Source organism: Paroedura picta, chromosome 18 (genome assembly GCF_049243985.1).
Source record: "Paroedura picta isolate Pp20150507F chromosome 18, Ppicta_v3.0, whole genome shotgun sequence".
Taxonomy (NCBI): Eukaryota; Metazoa; Chordata; class Lepidosauria; order Squamata; family Gekkonidae; genus Paroedura; species Paroedura picta.
The window spans coordinates 2,983,053-3,007,182 of NC_135386.1; the positions used below are offsets into that span (position 1 = coordinate 2,983,053).

Consider the following 24,130-nt stretch of genomic DNA (forward strand, 5'->3'; position numbering starts at 1 on the left):
GCCGTACATCAACGGGGAACTTAATGTAACAGCAGGTAGTTAAGGTTGCCCCCTTGCTTAATAGCGGCCAGCAGTCGTGGGTGGGTTTCCCAGACAGCACCAAGTTGGTGAGTGATGGGCACCGCGACTCCCGCAGCTTGGCTTTTTGCGGAAGAAGAAAAACTCGGTTTAGGAGGGAGAAGCTGGGAGAAAAATGGGAGATGGTAGGGTGGGGAGCTTTGAGGAGGGAGCTGTGCTTGAACCTGGGACCTTCTGCCTGCCAAGCAGAGGCTCTGCCCCTGAGCCAGGGTCCCAGATCAAGGCCTTCCCCATCCCCTCCTGCCTGGTCCTTTAACTGGAGATGCCGGGGATTGAACCTGGGACCTTCTGCCTGCCAAGCGGAGGCTCTGCCCCTGAGCCAGGGTCCCAGATCAAGGCCTTCCCCATCCCCTCCTGCCTGGTCCTTTAACTGGAGATGCCGGGGATTGAACCTGGGACCTCCTGCCTGCCAAGCAGAGGCTCTGCCCCTGAGCCAGGGTCCCAGATCAAGGCCTTCCCCATCCCCTCCTGCCTGGTCCTTTAACTGGAGATGCCGGGGATTGAACCTGGGACCTTCTGCCTGCCAAGCAGAGGCTCTGCCCCTGAGCCAGGGTCCCAGATCAAGGCCTTCCCCATCCCCTCCTGCCTGGTCCTTTAACTGGAGATGCCGGGGATTGAACCTGGGACCTCCTGCCTGCCAAGCAGAGGCTCTGCCCCTGAGCCAGGGTCCCAGATCAAGGCCTTCCCCATCCCCTCCTGCCTGGTCCTTTAACTGGAGATGCCAGGGATTGAACCTGGGACCTCCTGCCTGCCAAGTAGAGGCTCTGCCCCTGAGCCAGGGTCCCAGATCAAGGCCTCTCCCATCCCCTCCTGCCTGGTCCTTTAACTGGAGATGCCGGGGATTGAACCTGGGACCTTCTGCAGGCCAAGCAGAGGCTCTGCCCCTGAGCCAGGGTCCCAGATCAAGGCCTTTCCCACCCCCTCCTGCCTGGTCCTTTAACTGGAGATGCCGGGGATTGAACCTGGGACCTTCTGCCTGCCAAGCAGAGGCTCTGCCCCTGAGCCAGGGTCCCAGATCTAGGCCTTCCCCATCCCCTCCTGCCTGGTCCTTTAACTGGAGATGCCGGGGATTGAACCTGGGACCTTCCTCATGCCAAACAGCTCTTGAAACATGCCTGGTACAAGGCAACCCTATTTTGGTTGGCCAAAGCCGCTGTTTTAACGCCCCAAAGCATTTGCTTTGTGTTTATCCATTCCAAGAAGTCCTCGTTTCACTACAATCTCTCCTGGAATTTTTCACGGCGACCCCATCCCCAAGACGGCCGTGTCTACTTTCCAGAACTGTACTGCAGAAAGACCTGGGTATCTTAAGACATATACTGCAGTCAGCTATTACCCGAGCTCTCTCTTTTTGGCGTGTCTCCTGCTGTGAAAGCCAATTGTGTGAAAAGGCCTGAGGAAGGAATAATAATAATATTGGAACAACATCTTCCTTTCCCTCCTATAACTGAAAGCCCCCCTCCCCTTTCTTTATTTTATTACCCTCTCAGGAGGTCGGGGGAGTCGGGGACCCAGGTGGAATCCGGCTACGCTGCATTATTATAAAGTTCTTTATTATGTAATTTATACACACAAAAAATTATTAAGAAAGGATTTTTTTTACCTCACGTGTTGTGTGGTTTAATGTAAATTTATAGAAGAGGCCACACAGTCCCTGCCCTCACACACAGATTTTCATTGGCCTCATAATCTATAAAATGAAAAATATATTTAGAGCCAGCATGGCGTGGCGGTTAAGAGTGGGGGTTCCTAATCTGGAGAGCCAGGTTTGATTCCCCGCTCCTCCACATGCAGCCAGAGGGCGATCTTGGGCCAGTCACAGTCCTCTTGGAGCTGCTCTCACAGAGCCAGCCAGTGAGCTCCCACAGCAGAGCAGAGATTCGATCTTGGTCCTTCCAGATTCTACTCTTTAACCACCACAACACAAGGTTGTTTTTGTTCTTTCACTCCTCCTTCCCAAGTTATTTCAAAAATTACCCTGCCTCCTCCCTGCGTGTGAGATTCCTGCGTGTGCCCGGCTCCGCCTCTTGCAGCAGCCATTTTGTGGTTGTCCCCGCCTCCTGTGGCAGCCATTTTGTCATTGCTCCTGCCACCCCATTTCTGAATCTCAAAGTTTGGCCATAGGCTTTAAAAGGCCGGGAGACTCAAGTTTTATAAGTGGTTAAAACTGTGTGTTCCTACAGCATTGGTCTTGTGTTATTTTTTTACCATCCGTTAACCTCCCTGCTAGGCCTTGCTTGACAGTCAAGGACACCTGCAAGGAGTCTGTCCGATCCGGGAGGGGCATGGATTGACGGCAGGCTGGGAAGGTTCAGAGTAGCTGTTTATGGCCCCATAAAACCTTTTATGTGTTGCATTTAGCCCCCTGTCTCCGCATTCACTGCGTTAAATATATAACCATTCTGCTTCAATGCCACAGTGGCTGCGAGGGGGGATATTTAAAGCTAATAAATAATAAGTAATAACTGTTTCAAACCGGACGGATTAAAAACGGCCCATGGAGCAGACGTGTCTCTCAGAGTCCAGCGCCGTGGGCTCGGGGGGCGGGGGGGGGGGAGGAGAAGCATTGCACCAAGAGACAGGCTGGCGTGCCCCGCAGCCGCCCTGGAAAATGGCCACAAGAAGCTGGTGGGCTTTAAAAAGAAAAGAATAAAAGACACACATTGGTGAAATGGGGGCTGGGCTTGAACGCCAGGCACGCAATGCAGAACTCAGAACCCAAAAGCCAGCATCAAAAAATGAAATTTCAGGAAAGCACGGCAGGAGATGTGCGTGGGCCACAAGGTGTTGATGGCTAAATCATAGCATATTCAGCCACGAGGCCTGTCCACGGCTCAGAAACCATGCCCCCCAAATAGATCTCTCTGATCCCAGAGCGGGATCACATTTATTGAGCTCAAAGATTTATACGCCGCACTCTCCAAGATCTGTGCGAAGGGACCATCAGCCTGAAAGAAAACAATAAACGAGAGCTTTATATAGGGATCTGGAAACTCTAGGCCCTGCCCACTTTCTTAAAACACTTTACGGCAGGGGTAGTCAACCTGCGGTCTTCCAGATGTTCATGGACTACAATTCCCATGAGCCCCTCCCAGCGTTTGCTGGCAGGGGCTCATGGGAATTGTAGTCTGTGAACATCTGGAGGACCGCAGGTTGACTACCCCTGCTTTACGGGACCCAGGCAAGGTGTCTGTGGGCCTTCCAGGTTTCCCCAGAATGCCTTTCACTCCTGCCCTTTGAAAATTGTGGCCTGATGAAGGCCACGGATTGGGGCCCACGGGAAGGGGTGGATGGGAAATAATATTTCGCTGCTGTATTAAGGGCAACAAAGCCAGGGGTTTGCTTGGGTGATTCAGTAAAAACCGGTTCTCCTTTTTCTCCGCTCTCCCCTGCCTTCTTTTAATGTGACAAACTTATTTTGAACTGGCCACCCGACCAACGCCACCCTTAAACCTAAATCTGGTTTAAGATGGCCAAAGGGGGTGGGAGGGGGAGGGAGAGAAAGAGAGAGAGAGAGCAGAGCAATGCAAAACCTCCCTTCCTTTCTCCTCTTTATATTTTTCCCTCTCTCGTAAGAATCTCTTAATCAAAGCGACAATCTGGCATTTTTCCCCTCCAAAAGGCAACTGGAGCCTTTGAACAGTGCTGCTCAGATATCTCGTTGCTTTGATGTGGGATTTCAGTTGTGCCTTTAAGCCATCTCCCGTGCCTGGATGCTCACGCATGCGCACCAATTGGGGGAGCGGGTTGTCCCCCCCCACCCTTCCTCGACATGCACGTTTTTTTTAAAGGAGGAAAAAATATCACCCAAGAGCTTTGCTCAACCAGCTCTAAAGGCTGGGGGAAGAACAGGACAGAATCCAAGCCACGTTCTCCTGGTTGGCCCAGCACGACTCCAAAAGTACAGCTGGCTATTAGTCCATCCAGCGCTCAATATGCCCCCCTCCCCATTACACTGCAAGTGGCCTATCCTTCTACATTCTTGGCTCCATAGTGCGTCCGAGATTTACTTGACCTGGGGCTGGATAGGAAAGGAGGTTGTAGAATTGCCACCCTAAATATGTGTCCTGGAAAAGGGAACACAGTTAAGGGAAGCCAGCCAGGTTAAGACGAGAGTCAAGGAGAGGAGATTGGCCCTTCCTGCCTCTGCCCAAAACTCTGCTTAGCTTCCAAAAATCCAACAAGGAGATCCACACGCAACCTGGTCCACATGCATATTACGCCTTCATTCAACGCCACGGAGCTTTTAAAATACTCCTGGCCTGCTAGCAACCTCCCTCCCCAGCAGGGAAAGATCTAGAAGCCGCGCAAGAAGAGTCCCAGGAAACCGGTTGTCCCTTTGGGATTCCGAGCACGCCATCCGGAGATCTCCAGAGAAAGCCCGGGATAATATCGGCAGCCGGCAAATAAATAAATCAACCACAGCTAGGAGCGTCCTCGGCTCTCCTCCGCGAATCAGACCCAACAACTGGTTTTGCAGGAACCACGCTTCCATTTAAGAAACGTCTCTCCGCTGGAGCACGGGCTGATTCTCCTCAATTGAAGCCCATCGCCCCGTAATCCCCCCAGGGGCTGGCTCTTATCTCTCGCAAAAGGCCCCAGTCTCCAGAAAGCTCAACCTTTTACTTTCCCCGTACGCCAGGGATTTGCGACAAGTGCTTCCTTGAAAACTTCACCTCCCCGGTGACTCGCCGGGCGGCACAACCCAAGCATGCATGCGCCGTACAAAACGCCGGACGGCACGAAAGTCAGGACGAGAACTCTCCAAGGCCTTCCCTAGCCGATGGATGCACACCAAAAAACAGAAATGCTTCTAGCTCTGAGGGCATTTCGGGTCTCCGGCACAAGCCACTCTGGGTGGGGCAAGACCCAGCTGCAAGGATCCAAACCCATCCAGGGGTGAAACACCCAGTCAACAGACGCAGAAATCACAATAATAAAAGGGTCAGCTGAATTTAACTCACAAGATAAGGGCAGCGCATGAGAAATCCAGGTGCCTTTCTTTCTTTCTTTTTGCACGCAAGACTTGAAGACCTTCTCGTTTCAGTCAGGTTATAATAAGAATTTTTTTTAAAAAGAAATTATGCTGACCAAAATGCTCATTTGCATTACAAATACCTCTCAGCCTTCCTTTCCTCCTTGAAAGGTTTGGCGTTCGGCGTTCAGGGCCACAACACGCTGAGCCTTTTACACAAATAACACAGGAGAAGATCCAAATTTGAATATGAGATAGAAGAGAAGCGGAGAAGAATCTCTCTCTCTCTCTCTCTCTCTCTCTCTCTCTCTCTCTCTCTCCCTCTCTCTCTCTCTCTCTCTCTCTGTTTTCCTTGCACAATTCTCCAGGGTCTCCCACACCAACTGTTTGGTCATTTTAACTAAATCAAATAAGGGTCCCAGATCAAGGCCTTCCCCATCCCCTCCTGCCTGGTCCTTTAACTGGAGATGCCGGGGATTGAACCTGGGGCCTCCTGCCTGCCAAACAGAGGCTCTGCCCCTGAGCTAGGGTCCCAGATCAAGGCCTTCCCCATCCCCTCCTGCCTGGTCCTTTAACTGGAGATGTCGGGGATTGAACCTGGGGCCTCCTGCCTGCCAAACAGAGGCTCTGCCCCTGAGCTAGGGTCCCAGATCAAGGCCTTCCCCATCCCCTCCTGCCTGGTCCTTTAACTGGAGATGCCGGGGATTGAACCTGGGACCTCCTGCCTGCCAAGCAGAGGCTCTGCCCCTGAGCCAGGGTCCCAGATCAAGGTCTCTCCCATCCCCTCCTGCCTGGTCCTTTAACTGGAGATGCCGGGGATTGAACCTGGGGCCTTCTGCCTGCCAAGCAGAGGCTCTGCCCCTGAGCCAGGGTCCCAGATCAAGGCCTTCCCCATCCCCTCCTGCCTGGTCCTTTAACTGGAGATGCCGAGGATTGAACCTGGGACCTTCTGCCTGCCAAGCGGAGGCTCTGCCCCTGAGCCAGGGTCCCAGATCAAGGCCTTCCCCATCCCCTCCTGCCTGGTCCTTTAACTGGAGATCCCGGGGATTGAACCTGGGACCTTCTGCCTGCCAAGCGGAGGCTCTGCCCCTGAGCCAGGGTCCCAGATCAAGGCCTTCCCCATCCCCTCCTGCCTGGTCCTTTAACTGGAGATGCCGGGGATTGAACCTGGGACCTTTTGCCTGCCAAGCAGAGGCTCTGCCCCTGAGCCAGGGTCCCAGATCAAGGCCTTCCCCATCCCCTCCTGCCTGGTCCTTTAACTGGAGATGCCGGGGATTGAACCTGGGACCTTTTGCCTGCCAAGCAGAGGCTCTGCCCCTGAGCCAGGGTCCCAGATCAAGGCCTTCCCCATCCCCTCCTGCCTGGTCCTTTAACTGGAGATGCCGAGGATTGAACCTGGGACCTTCTGCCTGCCAAGCAGAGGCTCTGCCCCTGAGCCAGGGTCCCAGATCAAGGCCTTCCCCATCCCCTCCTGCCTGGTCCTTGAACTGGAGATGCCGGGGACTGAACCTGGGACCTTCTGCCTGCCAAGCAGAGGCTCTGCCCCAGAGCTAGGGTCCCAGATCAAGGCCTTTCCCATCCCCTCCTGCCTGGTCCTTGAACTGGAGATGCCGGGGACTGAACCTGGGACCTTCTGCCTGCCAAGCAGAGGTTCTGCCCCTGAGCCAGGGTCCCAGATCAAGGCCTTCCCCATCCCCTCCTGCCTGGTCCTTTAACTGGAGATGCTGGGGATTGAACCTGGGACCTTCTGCCTGCCAAGCAGAGGCTCTGCCCCTGAGCCAGGGTCCCAGATCAAGGCCTTCCCCATCCCCTCCTGCCTGGTCCTTTAACTGGAGATGCTGGGGATTGAACCGGGGACCTTCTGCCTGCCAAGCAGAGGCTCTGCCCCTGAGCCAAGGTCCCAGATCAAGGCCTTCCCCATCCCCTCCTGCCTGGTCCTTTAACTGGAGATGCCGGGGATTGAACCTGGGACCTTCTGCCTGCCAAGCAGAGGCTCTGCCCCTGAGCCAGGGTCCCAGATCAAGGCCTTCCCCACCCCCTCCAGCCTGGTCCTTTCAACTGGAGATGCTGGGGATTGAACCTGGGACCTTCTGCCTGCCAAGCAGAGGCTCTGCCCCTGAGCCAGGGTCCCAGATCAAGGCCTTCCCCATCCCCTCCTGCCTGGTCCTTTCAACTGGAGATGCCGGGGATTGAACCTGGGACCTTCTGCCTGCCAAGCGGAGGCTCTGCCCCTGAGCCAGGGTCCCAGATCAAGGCCTTCCCCATCCCCTCCTGCCTGGTCCTTTAACTGGAGATGCTGGGGATTGAACATGGGACCTTTTGCCTGCCAAGCAGAGGCTCTGCCCCTGAGCCAGGGTCCCAGATCAAGGCCTTCCCCATCCCCTCCTGCCTGGTCCTTTAACTGGAGATGCCGAGGATTGAACCTGGGACCTTCTGCCTGCCAAGCAGAGGCTCTGCCCCTGAGCCAGGGTCCCAGATCAAGGCCTTCCCCATCCCCTCCTGCCTGGTCCTTTAACTGGAGATGCCGGGGATTGAACCTGGGACCTCCTGCCTGCCAAGCAGAGGCTTTGCCCCTGAGCCAGGGTCCCAGATCGAGGCCTTCCCCATCCCCTCCTGCCTGGTCCTGTAACTGGAGATGCCGGGGATTGAACCTGGGACCTTCTGCCTGCCAAGCAGAGGCTCTGCCCCTGAGCCAGGGTCCCAGATCAAGGCCTTCCCCATCCCCTCCTGCCTGGTCCTTTAACTGGAGATGCCGGGGATTGAACCGGGGACCTTCTGCCTGCCAAGCAGAGGCTCTGCCCCTGAGCCAAAGCTTCTCCCCCCTATCTGATGAAGGGAGCGGTGACTCTCAAAAGCTCAAATGCCGAAAGTCTTGTCTGACTCTACTGAGCACTTCAGAAACTGGGTTTAAAGGATTGTATGAAAAATAAAATAAGGGTTTTCGCTTTGGCACATGAAAGGAGAGGCAGGCAGCCACCTGGGCTCACGCAGGCTTTTGCAGAGCTCTTTAAACAGAGCGGCATCAGCTGACAGCACCACATAAAGCTACGCAGGACGCCCCAGCGGTCCATCCTGTGCGTTTGATCTGGAGGGCCGGAGCACTTTGACAAACCTGTGCAAACACACAAGCCCTGACGCCACGTGGCCCCCTCCCCCTGAACATGCTCTTTCTCTCCCCCCTGAGATCCTGTTCCATGCACATTTCTTTGCAGAGGTTCCCTCCCCCTCCTCCTTCCCTCCCACCGACTTCATGCCCAGCCAATCAGACTTCTTGATTATGTAGATTAAATATAATAACAAGGCCCTCTCCGCACTCCAGAAACAGCCCCCGCCCCACCCCTCCCCACCCCACGCTGGAGGGGGGGGGGAAGGCAATAAAATTAAAAAGGAACAATCCTGCCACTCATAACCAGAAGCATTAATTATGTGTAATGACGGACATTCAGCTCCCCGAAGCGCCCGCATAATTACCAATCCTAATGGCTCTGCAGCGTCTCCTCTTCTCGTGGAGAAAAATTTAATTGGAAAATGCATAAAAAGGCAAAGGGAGTCCGGGCGGGAGAGGGGGGTCCCGAATCCACACGCTTGAGGGGACCAATTGCTGGATTGAGGCGGGGGTAGTCAGGCCCGTGAGCCTGACACCCGCCTTCGAGCTCTCCCTGCGTCACCGCATGGGCTGTGGGGAGCCGGAGGTGAGCCAGGCTCGGACAGGCAGCTGCTGGTCTCCGAAGGGGGTGATCGTTGCGGGGTAATGAGGTTTAATGGAACAAGGAAATAGGCGAGTGGAGGAACCTGGAGGGAAGGCGGAGATCCCAGCCACTCCTGGGAACCTCCTTGCTGTGGTTTCCACCCACTGCTACGCACACATGCGCCTTAAGGGAAGCTCCACCGGCATGCATGCGCGCCAAGTGGCATTAAGTCCCTTTCATCTTATGGCCACCCTATGAATGGATGTTCTCCCCAACGTCCTTTGGGCAGCCTTGCAGACAGAGAGCAGGGGCTTGCTGGGCAGAGTGTCTGTCTGTCTGTCTTTCTGTCTGTCATCCATCCATCCATCCATCCATCCGTCCTTCCATCCATCCATCTACCCATCCATCCGTCCGTCCATCCATCCATCCGTCCATCCATCCACCAATCTTCCATCCATCCATCCATCTACCCATCCGTCCATCCATCCGTCCATCCGTCCATCCGTCCATCCATCCATCCATCCGTCCATCCATCCACCAATCTTCCATCCATCCATCCATCTACCCATCCGTCCATCCATCCGTCCATCCGTCCATCCGTCCATCCATCCATCCATCCGTCCATCCATCCACCAATCTTCCATCCATCCATCCATCTACCCATCCGTCCATCCATCCGTCCATCCGTCCATCCATCCATCCATCCGTCCATCCGTCCATCCGTCCATCCGTCCATCCATCCATCTCCTGCTGGGTTTTCCTCTTTTCCTGCCACCTCCAATGTTCTTGTCATTTTGGGGGATTCTTGTCTTCTCAGACAGGAGGCTGGACAGGATGGACCCCTGGTCTGTTCCGATGTTCTCATGACTACAACTCAGCGCTCAAGCACAAGTATGAAACTCCCAAGTTCAGTTCTTGACCAGAGAGCAGCTCTGTTAGTGATGGTACCTTGGACAGCGACAGTTGCCCATGGCTCTAAAAGCCATGGCCAGAAAGACCAGTGGCCTCATAACTCAATGGCAGAGGACATACTTTTCACTCAGAAGACCATTTCCTGGCATCTTCAGCTAAGGATCTCAAGTAGCAGCACTAGAACTCTAGAGAAGGAACGGAGGCTCAGGGGCAGAGCCTCTGTTTTACGTGCAGAAGGTCGCCGGTTCAATCCCCGCCATCTCCAGTAGAAAGGACAGTCCCTTGGGGCCAATTCTGCCTTTCTGATGACCTCTCTTTGCAGCCAGCCCCAGAAACCTGGCTTCCCCCTCTGCCCTGTTTAGCACCCTGGTGAGTTCCTGCAGAAAAGGAACGCCGGGAGACGGCGGGTCACGCTAAATATATGTGCATCAATAATACATCGCAGTAATAATATTGTCCTTAGAGCCAAGCCGCGTTTCATCACCTGGGAAATTGCTCTCCTGTCCGAGCGACCTCGGCCTGACAGGTGCCAACTCGGGGATATATTGGGGATATATTTGCACTGCGTCTATCTATATACATCGCCCGCCCGGCCACCTGCCTGCCTCCATCACGCGGGGACTGGCGCAGCTCTGCCTTGGATTATTTATTGACTTTCAGCTTAGAGAGAAATTAAAAGATGAGGACGGGAAAGCAGAGCGAGGCGTGCAAGCAGGGCAGGCGGCTGGCGGCACCGACTCCGGCTAGGACGGACGAGGATCAAAACGGGCTTCGAAGGTCGAGTAAAAGGGGCATAAAAAAGAAACAGAATGGTAAACTAGGAAACCGCTTAGGTTTGGTTGTGGTGGGTTTTCTGGGGCATCTGCCTGTGGTTGGGTGGTTTTAGTTCCTCATGTTTCACCAGGAGGTGTGGCTGGCGTCTTCGGGGGTAGACACAGCAAGATGGGACTCTCTCCGTACTAGATTACGGAGTGTATGAACAGTTGCTAGGTATTTATAATTACTTATTCGGGGGAAGGTGTCATGTATCACATTCCTTCCTGAGTCTCCCAGTGGATGGACTGGAACTAGGAAGTGCTTTTCTTCCTGCGTCTGGGTAGAAGTTGTTTGGATTTTCTAATGAACTCCACCCAGACACAGGGAAAGCAGTTCCTAATGGATTTGCTAATGAACTATGTCCAAACGCAGGAAAAGAGTTTCCAGACTCCCAGGTAAGCAAGAATGTGCTGCATTGCACACACCTCTATCTGAGGAAGGAAGGAAGGAAGGAAGGAAGGAAGGGAGGGAGGGAGGGAGGGAGGGAGGGAGGGAGGGAGGGAGGGAGGGAGGGAGGAAGGAAGGAAGGAAGGAAGGAAGGAAGGAAGGAAGGAAGGAAGGAAGGAAGGAAGGAAGGAAGGAAGGAAATGACAGCACCTTCCACCAATTTCAAACTGCTTCATATTTGTACGGCAGAGAGAGGAGCTTGACGCCTGTTTGGAGACGCCATCAAACAACTTTTTTGACCAGCCAAATGGCGCCCTTCCCATGTTTCCTGCATGTTTTGCTTTTATCACCTTCCTGCTGTTTGAAGAGGCTGCAGTCGGAGCATCCCTTGAAGACGCTTCTGCCTTTCAACTGCTTGTTTGGACTCCTCTTCTCATTGATGGCCGGCGTTTCATAATATTTTAATACGGCTTTATGTACGGCTGACGCCGCGCCTCCGTTTCCCTCCTTTTAACGACCGACGTGGTTTTCTTCTGTACGAGACTCCGTAAAGAAGCCTGTCCCCGTTTTTAATTTTCTTTTTTTGCGAGGGGAGAAATATTGACAGATTTTATCACCCTCCCTGTTTAATATCACGACTGAGGTTTTATACGGCCCTGCTCCATTTCTGCCTGTGGAAGAGAGAGATGATTTGGGGGAGAGTCCCCTCCTTCTGATAAGAAAACCCTCCTGTGATCAGGGTGGGCCCAATTTAATGTCCCAAAGAAGCAGAAGAGATTTTTTTTTAATACCCTGCTTTTCACTACCCGAAGGAGTCACAAAGCGGCTTGCAAACGCCTTCCCCTTCCTCTCCCTACAACAAATACCCTGAGAGGTAGTTGGGTCTGAGAGAGCCCTGACAGAACTGCCCTGCAAGAAGAGCTCTGCGAGAACTGTGACTGGCCCAAGTTCACCCAGTTGGCTGCCGGTGGAGGAGAAATAGAGAACCAAGCCCAGGTCTCCAGATTAGAACCACAACACCACCCTGGCTCATAAGGAATGGAAAAAAAGAAATGGAAATACCCATCTTTTCAGTTCAACCCTAATCCGCAATCCATTTTAGGTCACCCGGTTTGGCTTGTTTGCTAGGATCTTCTAGAAGCCCGGTTAGGACAGTGGAAGTCGGGCAGAGGGGGGGGGATCTTGACCTCTTGAGGTCTTCCAAATTCCATCGGCTCTGGCAATCTTCAGCGGTTCCCTTTTCGGGAGATCCTGCCCCCTCCGTTGTCCTAAAGCGCTAGAAAGTCAGCCCTGCAGTGCATGCACAAGAAGGTCTTCGAGCATCCGGAGACGAAGCCCATCGGTGCCAAAGCCACCTAATTAGCAGTCGCTTAGTAAATATTTGATATATTGGGATCCAATAATAAACAGTCATGCGGTGCGACGGAGAGGGGAGGGAGCGGGGAAATCTATACGGTGGCTTGATATCCATTAATTTTGTGGACACACGAGAGCACATAAAACTGCCTTCCACCGAGACCGCTGGTCAATCAAAGTCATTCTTGGCCACCCTGGGCAGACTCAGCTCTCCAGCGTCTGAGGGAAAGGTCTTTCACGTCGCCTACCGCCTGATCCGTTCAAACAGAGATGCCGAGGCAGAAACATGAACCATGCAGCTAATGAGAGTCAAGGCACTGTGCAGGGGGTTGGACTAGATGACCCCGGAGGTCCCTTCCATCTCTATGATTCTAAGAGGCAAAAACTGATTGGATTAGCCTTTCCTGGCCACGCCCTCCCCACCTCTATGTAATGGCTGGCGCCTTCTGTTTCAATATATCTTAAGAACTGATTGGCCCCTGTGTGAGGCAGGAGGCTGGACTGGAGGCACCCTCAGTGGTCTGACCCAGCAGGGCTCTTATGATGTCCTTATGTAGGCCTCGGCCTCTGTGCCCTGTTGCTGGCCCTCCAGAGGAACTGGTTGGCCCCTGGGTGAGGCAGGAGGCTGGACTAGATGGACTGCTCTAGCAGGCCTTTTCTCTCAGCCTCACTCACCCCACAGGGTGTCTGTTGTGGGGAGAGGAAAGGGAAGGCGACTGTAAGCCGCTTCGAGCCTCCGGGTAGGGAAAAGCGGCATATAAGTACCAACTCGTCTTCTTCTTCTTCTTCATGTTCTTGGCCACTGGTTCTGATTCCCTCCGGACAGGAGCATTCCGTTTGGACCCAGAAGCATTCCCTGAGTGCGGGGAGGGTAGAGCCTTCCTCCCCCCGGAAAGGACACCCGGGACTTTGACCGTCCCGTGCTTTGCCTCCTAGGAGTCCCTCCCACCCCCGAAATCACGTGGCATCTCGTTAAGAGCTCGGCTCAAGCTGTCACCCGTTTGTCAACGCGCCGCTGAATGACGGATCGGAACGGACGCGCGCATGACGAGCCCAGGACATCTTGAAGGCCTGTCTCCAGCCGCCTGCTGGTTTTGGAACGGAGCATTAATCTCCCGTGACAGAGGGGGCCCGGTGCGAACAAGCCAGCTGTGCAGAGCCGGGTAAGTAGGACATTCTGTCACATGTTCGGGAAGGAACTCGGACGTTCACCCCAGGAGGAAGCTCTTGGGCCGGCTTGGGCCCCCTGAGCCGAGGGGTCCACGGAGGTCTGAGCTCTTCCAAAAGAGGTTCTCCATCCAAGTTTGGGGAAAGCTCACCTCTGAGAACTGCGCGAGTGGCGCACGTAATTTTGGGGAAACGCATGCAGAGGGGCGGAATTGGGCAACAGCATTTGACATCCTTTACTCCTATGCCACCGGTTCGTCCGTCTTTCAACCTGACTGAGGGATGCCAACCTCCAGCTGGGACCCGGAGAATTCACCACAGCCCTTTCCTTCTGTCCTTCGAGGGTTGAGTACAACGAAGCAGAACAGGGACAATTTTCTTTTTTTGCTCCTCAGCAGGAGCTCAAGCTCTCCGGAGCACGTCCCAGGATTGCCCACCTGCTGTGGCTTGATTCTCTCTTGGAGGACCGGCGACTGTTCTGCCGGGCCTGGCGGCTCCTGTTGATTTACAGTTCAAATATTCCCGAGCTTTCCGTTCCTCCCCTTGTGGCAAAGACCCCCTTGGCTGTCTCCGCAGGCCCATGAATCACCATAGGATAATAGGTTCATTGGGAAACAGCCTGGAAACCCACAGGACCCAAGAAGAGCAGGTTAAATCACTGCAAAGCTCTCAAAAGCCGATTTAGGCTCCCAACACGGTTCCCCGTTACAGCTCCCTCCCTCCTTCCCTGCTTGATCTGCCGTCAACAGGCCTGCAAGCCAGGAAGGCCCACGATGCCTCCTTTTTCGTTTTTGTGACTTCAAGCAAGGGCGTGGCTAGTGAAGGGGGAGGAGCTTTTGCAAGCTGCCGCTCACGTCTTCGGGGATCTGAAGACTCCCGCGAACTCCTCTCCTGCCACGGACTTTGTTAGTCCTCCAGTCCAAATGCTCCTGATCTCTCGCTTTTTCCTGCTGCTACGGACAGGCGAAAGCAGCTTGGCCTCCTGCTAGAATATCCATGCTTCTATCTTGGAGAGTGGAGTGGTTTCGTATATAAGGACAACGGACGCGTGTTCTAGCCGTATCTGAAGAAGTGAGCACTGACTCACAAAAGCTACTGGTTGGCCCCTGTGTGAGGCAGGAGGCTGGACCGGAGGGACCATCCCTGGTCTGACCCAGCAAGGCTCTCCTGATGTCCTTAGGAAGGCCTCGGCCTCTCTGCCCTGTTGTTGGCCCTGCAGAGGAACTGGCTGGCACCTGGCTGAGACGGGAGGCTGGACTGGATGGACCCCTGGCCTGACCCAGCAGGGCTCTTCTTATACCCTTGCATTCTTCAAATGACAGCTCACACTTGCCCAAACATTACCGATAACTGATTCAAACGTGCCGTCCTCGTAATCATATGGCCGTTGCTCTGTGCAGAAATCCCTCTTTACCTTCCTTTCCTTCATTTGCATGGTCCGGTTTCCAGCCGCACCTCAAGGTTCAATCCCTCCTCTAACCCTGCTGAAAACAATCCGAAAATACAAGAGAGAGACAGAGAAAGAGAGAAAGAGAGAGAGAGAGAGAGAGAGTCACCCTCCTCCGTGTTCTTAGCCTCCTTATTAATTTATCTCTGGATAGCCAAAATAACCCTCTTTTTATAGCTAGGTTTCAATCAATGCGCCGTTCCACACATTGCAAAGACGGGGGGAGAAGGCGGAGATGAATGGCAAATAAATAGAATTAAACGGGTTTGTGAATGGATGGTCTGAGCACCCGCCAGGATGCTGGGCGCACTATTAGTCCCCCCCCCCTTCGACATTCTGCGGTGCTGCTCTTGACAGACAAATCTATCTTCTGCCCCGGTCCACAGGGCCGCCTCATGAATAAACCAGCAAGGTTGCTTGTGTCAGAGCTGCCAACCAACCACGGCCAGGCTGGACTCCGGGTCTTTCTGGAGCAAGGGGTCAAAGGGCTCCTTCCACGCTTACAAGCAGATCTCCGGATAACGGGTACGAGAAAATGGCAGCTTAGGAGGACGGACTCTGTGAAGCCCCTCCCCTTCGTAAGCCACGCCCTCCCTAGGCTCCGCCCTCCCGCCCTCCAGGCCTTTCCCCACCCAGATCTGGCACACGAGACATCGCCATCACCACGTAGCTCAGTGCAGGGGACGGCAGGGAGATGGAGACCCTTCCAGAGCTGCCTTTTTGTGCCGGCCGTAAATTACTTCACGGTCATATCTGTGAAGCCCAGCGCAGGCCAATAAAGCTGTCCTGACAGCAGGGCCATAATGTCTACAAAATTCAGGGTGTGCCCCTCCCTGACAATAGGTGCGTGTTTTTACAAAACTGGGATTTACGGCCTGAGCAAACACTCGATGCCCAGACATACAAAATACTATAAAAGACCGGGGGCAGTGGGGGGGGAGGGAGGAAGACGCAGGGAGGGTCTCCGTTGCTCCTTTCTTCAAGCGGGATTCTTTTATGTGAGCCTGCTGAAGTCAGCAGAATATTAACTCATCTGTCACTGGGCCGGGGAGATACGGAAAGCCGCGGAACGGCAAGAAAGCCGACGAAGCTTTTTCGCGTCCGTCTGAATCGACACGCCGACGAACCACGAGGCCCAGCCTGGCTTCCGGCCACAGGGCCAGGATCGGGGGGGAAGGGGGTGGCCAGGTGGCCCTGAATATCGTAGCCTTGGCAAAGGGGACTATTTGAAACATCTCCAGATGTTTTGCCAAGCTGGTTCAGGGCAGGCCTGAATAAAGAGCCAGGGCTGTGCTTTTGGGTCCACCGGTGTTATGTTTGAGGACACCGAGGTCTGCTTGGCGTGCAGAAGGACCCAGGTTCGATCCCCGTGTCTGCAGGGTCCCACTCCAAGCTCAGAGCCTCTCCGAAGCCCGATTTGAGGCCACCCCTGCAGGCGAGCAGAACTTCCCTGTCTCGAAGCCCAGGCCAGCATCCCATTCCAGTTTCACTGCAGCATGCAGGGCATTAGCATGCCAGCAAAACACCTGCCAGGGCTGCGGCTCTCTGGCACGCTGGAGTCGCATGCAAAACAGGTGAGAGCACGGCTGAAAGGAGAGCCTAGGTGTGTGATCGATGGATTGGACAGGTGAGCGATTCCTCCTTGCTGAAAGGCAGCCTCGGACTGCGGGCGCTTCCACCCGTGCCAAATAGCGCCGTTTCTATCCACTCCAGGGACCGTTTGCAGGCGGATTTGGCCATTTTGTACCGTAAAATCCAGTTGCGAAATGCATTAAAAGGGGATTGGATGGGTGTCATTTAGTGCATGTGAAAGCTCCCTATCTTTCTTGTGCTTCGGGAGTCGGGCTCAAGTTTAAGCCTCTGATTTTGCGTTTTCATGGCCGCTGTTTCCAATTATCACAGGCCCAAAGCCTAAACGCTTAAGGGGAGGGGTAGTGACTCAGGGGCAGGGCCTCTGGTTGGCTTGCAGGAGGTCTTCAGTTAAAGGACCAGGCAGGAGGGGATGGGAAAGGCCTTGATCTGGGACCCTGGCTCAGGGGCAGAGCCTCTGCTTGGTAGGCAGGAGGTCCCAGGTTCAATCCCCGGCATCTCCAGTTAAAGGACCAGGCAGGAGGGGATGGGGAAGGCCTTGATCTGGGACCCTGGCTCAGGGGCAGAGCCTCTGCTTGGCAGGCTGGAGGTCCCAGGTTCAATCCCCAGCATCTCCAGTTAAAGGACCAGGCAGGAGGGGATGGGAAAGGCCTTGATCTGGGACCCTGGCTCAGGGGCAGAGCCTCTGCTTGGTAGGCAGGAGGTCCCAGGTTCAATCCCCGGCATCTCCAGTTAAAGGACCAGGCAGGAGGGGATGGGGAAGGCCTTGATCTGGGACCCTGGCTCAGGGGCAGAGCCTCTGCTTGGTAGGCAGGAGGTCCCAGGTTCAATCCCCGGCATCTCCAGTTAAAGGACCAGGCAGGAGGGTCAGGTGTGGGTCAGGGAGCCTTCCGCTGTGCACCAGACCACAGCTGAAAATATCACATCTTAGCTGGTTCTGTGTGTGGCTTTGTAAACATGACAAAAAGCTGGTGAATGCCTGGGGAAGAGCAGAGAAGTGCCTTTCTTCTTCCTCCATCTTCTTCCTCTGTCTTCCTTTTCCACCCCATCTGCCCCCTTGTCCCCTTTTCCTTTGAATCTCACAGTCGTGGTTTCCGTCCTCCCGTCAGCCCTAGGTGTCTTCTTGTGTTTTTTTTTTTAAGGCACTTGATAAACCCCTAATTTTGCAATCAGAGGGAGCTATGCAAATTAAGTAAATTTATGCAATACGGTCCCATCTGCATAATTTGTTCTTATCACAGAAATTGCTTTTATTTATTTTTAGTGCGTCGGCCTGATGTGTGTTTATTCCGGAAGGGGATCATTTAGACGTTGTCTCCGAGTTAACTTGTACAGGCAGGGCTAGATTAATTCATAAGGGGACTATATTTTTAAAATTGTGTTCCACCCAGAATGGGCTTGAGTTCATTTCCCTTGGGTTGACCTTTTTAGGTTCTTGGCTTTTGTTTGGGTCAGGATATTTCCTCCTGATAGCCATCTGTCAGAGAGGCTGATTCTGTGAAGGCTCAAGGGGGTGGCAGGTGACAGTGGACGAGCGATTGGGATGTGAGTGTCCTGCATAGTGCAGGGGGTTGGACTAGATGACCCAGGAGGTCCCTTCCAACTCTATGATTCCTGTGTACATGGAACTCACATGCATACACTTACATACACGTAAGCTCTCAGATGATGAACCCAGTGTATCCTTGACGACATTGGATTTCATGTGCAGAAAACCATGCACACAGATGCACACATAGAGTGGGACCATGGCACCTCCTGTGTATTCACTGAACACTTGAATGGGGCTGATAGGGAAGGCAGCCATAGAGGGGTTGCTTAGCAACCAGCTGTCCGGCGTCCCCGCAATCTCCTCGGTATCCAAACCAAACGTCCCCGTTTCCTACCAATGGATGGCTTCGATCTACTTTTCATGTCACAAGTATTGGTTTGTGTTTTCTAAATTGTTATGACCTGGGATCTACAACCACCCTGGCCAAAGCGTTCCATTGGCCGTTGCTCAGGAGTTTTTTAATCGCCTCTTCCGGACGTCAGTTTCGAAAGGGGATCCGGGATCAGCCAGGTCAGTCGAAGCGAAGGAGAGAAACGACAATGGCGCACGGTCACCCCTGCACGGCTCTTTCCCCAGCTTGCTTTTCCTTTTTCAACGGGCTGCAATATTTCTTTGCTGGCCTCCTTCCGACTCGGAGGAAAAGGAGCCTTATGAGGAGGAAGTTCCAACACCCAACAGCGCCCCCTGCTGGAAAAATCCCGCCTCCACCTGGCGAGAAAGACTTGCAAGGGGAAACTGGTGGTGGAAAGCCTCGAGAAGAAAGAAAGAGAGAGAGAGAAAAGACCCCTTGCAAAGACTCCTAAAAATAGCTCGTAAAAGGAGAGTGATTGTTCGGCTGCCCCCTGCCCACCGGCAGCAGAGAGAAAGGAAAGGGAGGGACGGAACCAACCCAAGGCCTGCAAGAAGCCCATCAATAGACTATAAGCCAGTCAGCTTCTGCTGTGGTTTTGCTGCTAATGAGGCCGGCATTACGAGAAAAACCGCTGCTACCAGTGTGAGACAAGCCCACTCTGAGATAGACCAGGAAAGGGCCTAATTCTGACTGAGTTGCGCAGGGCGAGCCAGGGTTGGTTGGAGGACTGAAATACCTGAACGCCCCTCAGAGGGAAGGACGAGATTTCGGGCTTGACTGCATCCTTCAATCCCAACCGGCGTTGCGGGTCCGTCGCTGCCACATGTACAGGTTCAATCCTTGCATGCATCACAGTCCTTGGGAGAGAGCTATCAGGAGGTGCTTACGGAATATTCAAGACATTCCAACTCTTGGGGGTGGTCTGTTTTATTTCAAATGCACATTTTAAATGATTTCCTCCAGGCCAGACTGGCCAGGGATTCTGGTTTTGGGGGGCAACATCTGGATATGAAATTTGGGTCACAGTGGGCGGGCAGGTAGTTGTGAATTTCCTGCCTTCTGCAGGGGGCTGGACTAGATGACCGTGGAGGCCCCGTCCAACTCTAGGATTCTATGATTCTGATGCAAGCGTTAAAGATGGAGTGGGCCGGGAATCATGAAGCAAACCTACACGGCCATGCGGTCAACACCAGTCAAGAGAATCTCACCAGTGTGTTTACTCACTTCTTACAAATAAACTTATAGCATTATTAAGGAACAGGTGAAATTTCACAGCCATTCAGCAAATTGAAATTGTCTAAAAGATCTTCCTCTTCCCCCTTCCGTCTTGAGTTGGGGCCGGTCAATCGAGGGCCGGGCTACCAGCTCAGCATCTGGGGAAGCCATTCGGCAACATGCTGGACTCCGCCCAGAATCGCTCAGGCCCAAATTCCCCGGCATGCCAAGCTGCCCGGACGAGCTGACCCTCCGACACATTGTGGGATGCCCTCCAGCTCTGCACAAAGCCCCATCTGCCGACCATTCACTCCCCTTCCCTTTGAAATGTAGATGTTCGCTTGCGGGCACCAAGTCAAGTGCAAATCCGGGTTGCCGATGCTCCGTCTTGTCAGGACGGCACCGGAAATCAATTCAATGCCCCTATCGGGACCAGGGGAAGGCTCTGAATGCCGGCAGTATAAGCAGAAGGGGAGAAAGGAGCGCTTTCGGCTCAGAAAGATAAAAGGTAGAGTCGTCCCTATTGATGAACACTTGGCGCGTTGCACTGAACATATGCGTTCTCTGAAGACTACTGCTGTAGTCCCTTCCCCGAAATAATCTCTGACCTTTCTCCAGTTCCAAAAGCAAGTCTACAGGACCCTGGTGGTGGCAGGGAGCGCCGGCCGGTTGCAGCGGACTTGTGACAGGCCCATGGGATCCTCAAGGAAAGAAAAGGTTTCTGAGTTGGTTCCCCATGGCCTGCCTCTGTGGAGGAACCCTTGGTTGTCTCCCAGCCAAGTCCTAACCATGGCCAGCCCTGTGAAGCTTCTGAGATCTGGTGAGATCAGGTGGTTGTTATGTATTTTTCATTGCAGAATGGAAATGTCTTATATATTTGAACCGTGACACTAGTAGTTATGTTGGTCTAAGGAGGAGGAGGAGGAGGAGGAGGAGGAGGAGGAGGAGGAGGAGGAGGAGGAGGAGGAGGAGGAGAAGGAGGAGGAGAAGAAGAAGAAGAAGAAGAAGAAGAAACTGGTTTTTAATACCCCGCTTTTCTCTACCCAAAGGAGTCCCAAAGCAGCTCACAAACCCCTTTCCCTTCCTCTCCCCACAACAGACAGCATGGGAGGTAAGCAGGGCTGAGAGAGCTCTGGCAGAACTGCTCTGTGAGAACAGCTCTGAGAGAACTGCGACTGGCCCAAGGTCGCCCAGCTGGCTGCACAGGGAGGAGGAGTGGGGGAATCAAACCTGGTTCTCCAGATTAGAGGCTGCCCCTCTTTAACCACCATACCATGCGGGCTCAGGCTTTTCTGGGCGGCCCAAGCCAGAACCTGCACAACGACTGCGGTGCCCCCATGGAGACCGGCTCCCCCTTTCCAAAACACTCAATGGGGAGGGAGGCCTGGAACACTCCAGGCTCTTGAATTGCCTCGTACCAAATTATGCCCTGACCGGACCCATTCAGCGATCGAACGCCCCCGTTCCGTTCCCAGGGGGACCTCTGGCTCATGCACACGTAGAACGTCAAGGGAGAATTCAACCACTTTGTTCTACAGTTTAAAAATTTCCGGCCGTTTACCTGCTCCGGTCCTGGGGGCCATAAACGCTGGTGCAATCGAGAAAAACAGACATTTGAAATTTTCCTTAAGGAAGGTAACTGCCCCCTCTCCTCCCATCAGATGGCCGTCCGCGCTGGCAGTAGAAGCAAAGCCCAGGCAATGAACCCAGCAACGGAGAGAGGGAGCGTTCACCTGAAAACATCCACGCGGCGCATAGAAAATCATATCGGCCTCGGGGTTGCCAGCTCCAGGTAGGGAGATTCCTGGAGATTTGGGGGGTCAGAACCTGGGGAGGGCACGGTTTGGGGAGGGAATTATTGTCAGAGTTTAAATATGCAAAGGATCCGCGCACCGGCTGCTTAAAGAACAAATGGCTTTATTGAGAAAGGGAAACAATTATGTAAGAGAGAGGAGAGAGAGAGATAGTCCTAACAGTCTAACTGACTATGTCATTCTGGAGGCAATCAGAGAGCAAGTGTGTGCAAAGGCGCAGGAAGGGTGCCACTGAGTGAAGCAGGATGCAGGAGGAGAAGCTATGAAAAGCCACCAGGAAGTTCCTAATCTCAATATGCTAAACAGGCAGCTCCTCCACTGCCCCCTGCAGGATAATCTTCAAACAGTGTTGAGTCATGCACACTACAGAGCTTGCATATTCCAAAAGGAATAAGCTACTGGCAGGGGATGGGAGGGGCAAGGCTGCCAGCTCCAGGTGGGGCTGAGATTTGGGGTGGAGAGACTGTGGAGGGAAGTTTTCTCCAGGGGATCTGATCTCTTGTCATCTGAAGATGGACTGTGATTCCAGGGGATCCCCAGGTCCCACCTGGAGGCTGGCATCCCTTGGAGGGGAAGGAGTTCCCTTTCTCCCCCAGTAATTGCTCTCTGCCATCTGGAGATCTGTTTTAGTTCTGTGAGCGCTTCAGGCTCTTCCTGGAGGTTGGCAAGCCACTAAGGCCGACATTCCACTCCCTGTAAGAGCAAAAAGCGAGTCCAGAAAGAAAAAAACAGCAGGTGGTATAATCTCAGAACACCTCGGATGGTAGAATAAAAACCGAGAGCAAAAATACATTTTTTGCTACATCCTCCGCAAAGCTTTCTTTTAAAGGAAGGAAAAAAATCAGGGATAATTTAATTGAGAATTAATACCTCTCATATTGTCCTGTCTCCCCAGTCCCTCAAGTAAAGGCAGGTAATTTGCAAGGAATTGATTGGCAATATATGCCAGAGAGTACGGTTTATTCTAATGCATGGCCAGACACATTTTGTGCTATGTCGTGTGCACTGTGAAATGTTAGGGAAATTGGTAGAGAAGGAGAAAGAAGAAGGGTATTTATACCCTGCTTTTCACTACCCAAAAGAGTCTCATAGGGGTCTACAATTGCCTTCCCTTCCTCTCCCCACGACAGACACCCTCTGAAATAGGCGGGGCTGAAAGAGCTTGGATAAAACTGTAAGAACAGCTCTATCAGGACTGTGACTAGCCCAAGGCCACCCCCACTGGCGCTGTGTGGAGGAGTGGGGGATCAAAGCCACAAGTGGGGATACCACGTGGCAAGCAATGGCTGAATCTCCTCCCAACAATACAATCCTTCATCAGCTTTCTAAGTGGGATCATTTAAAAAAAAAAATCTTTAGATAAAAAAGTGCCCAGAAATCACAGCTCAAGTCTGCAGCTTGGCCTAGGCGAACTCCCCGTTGTGGCGCCTGCACTTTTATAAATTGGAAGAAAATTGGTTTTGATGTAACAAAAGGTACGGGAGCACGAGGACGCCACGCTTAGCATGCACGGGAGTAAAATGCCACGGCTGCAAACCGTCTTGCATTAGCATATTCTCCTTCCATTTAATTAAGTAAGTGTTGCAAATTGTTTTCCTGTTAATTATTTCAGCTATGGACATTATTATTTTCCCTTTCGGAAAGCAGGAGTCTATTTCGGGGGGTTAATAGTGCAGCGTCGATAAGACTTCCCTCCGTCTTTGTTACACCAAAGCCGTCTGTTTATAATTGGATACCTCCTATGGCAAATCATATCCAGGAGCAGTGATATGATATCCCAGGCGGCGATATTCTCTCTCCCTTCTGTGGCTAATTTCAGCCCCGAAAAAAGGCCTGCCGATTGCTCATCGTTAACAAAAAAAAAATCTATTTATCCGGAGGTGGGCAGAGGAGACCGTCTGTTTCCTGGGGGCAAACGTGTTCAGAAAAATCGAGGAAGAGCATGTAAGAATAGTGGATTAACTGCTGGGAGGCAAAGGGGATTTAGAATCAAAGATTTCCTGGGGGACTGTTAATTTATGAATGTATGGATTCTGGCACAGGGCAGATGCCGTGATGTCACTTCCTGGCGAGGCTCCAGGAAGTGATGTCACATTTTCCTCCCGCTGGTTCACTGAGCAACTGTAAGAGGCAGAGCGGCCAGTTTTCTAAGCTGAGGCTGGAGTTCTCCCGAAATGATAACCAATCTCAAGAAAACAGGAAAGGAAAAGGAAAGATTCGGATTCTGCAGCATCGCATGGCTGCTGAATTGCCGCCCGTCCCCGAAATGAGCCAGGTCACCCTATAGTCCTGCTTCGTAGCACCCCACATGCCCTAACTCAGGTCATTCCTGGGCAATTCAACTTCCCCCATCTGGGCCCAATGGTCCTCGGATATCTAGACCAGGGGGAGTCAACCTGTGGTCCTCCAGACGTCCACGGACTACAATTCCCATGAGCCCCTGCCAGCAAATGCTGGCAGAGGCTCATGGGAATTGTAGTCCATGGACATCTGGAGGACCACAGGTTGACTACCCCTGATCTAGAGTGGCCAGACAATTTCCGCTTCACTTCCATTCAAATTCCGCTTCACCTCTTTCCCCGCCTTTCCGCCTCTCCTGCCAAATCAGCATTTTCAGTCTATTCTCTCGTCCCACGGCCGTTCAATAAACTCCGAGGTCTTAGCATGTAGCCAAAGGGCTTTGCGGGAGCTGACGACACCCCCTCCGCCCAGCCCCAGGAGCCTTTTCCCTAGTCCTAATAAAGATCTCCGAAACAAGATGCTAATGCTGGATTATTCAG

The 24,130-nt window shown here is 53.2% G+C and overlaps 1 long non-coding RNA gene across 1 annotated transcript in view; it reads left to right on the forward strand.

Moving 5' to 3' along the window:
• The window catches only part of LOC143827881 (uncharacterized), an 83,653-nt gene that overhangs the window by 25,550 nt on the left and 33,973 nt on the right, over nucleotides 1-24,130 (forward strand). The window contains exons 6-7 of the long non-coding RNA XR_013227429.1: nucleotides 13,150-13,376; nucleotides 21,198-21,328. This is a non-coding gene — a long non-coding RNA (uncharacterized LOC143827881). The remainder of the gene's footprint in view (nucleotides 1-13,149; nucleotides 13,377-21,197; nucleotides 21,329-24,130) is intronic.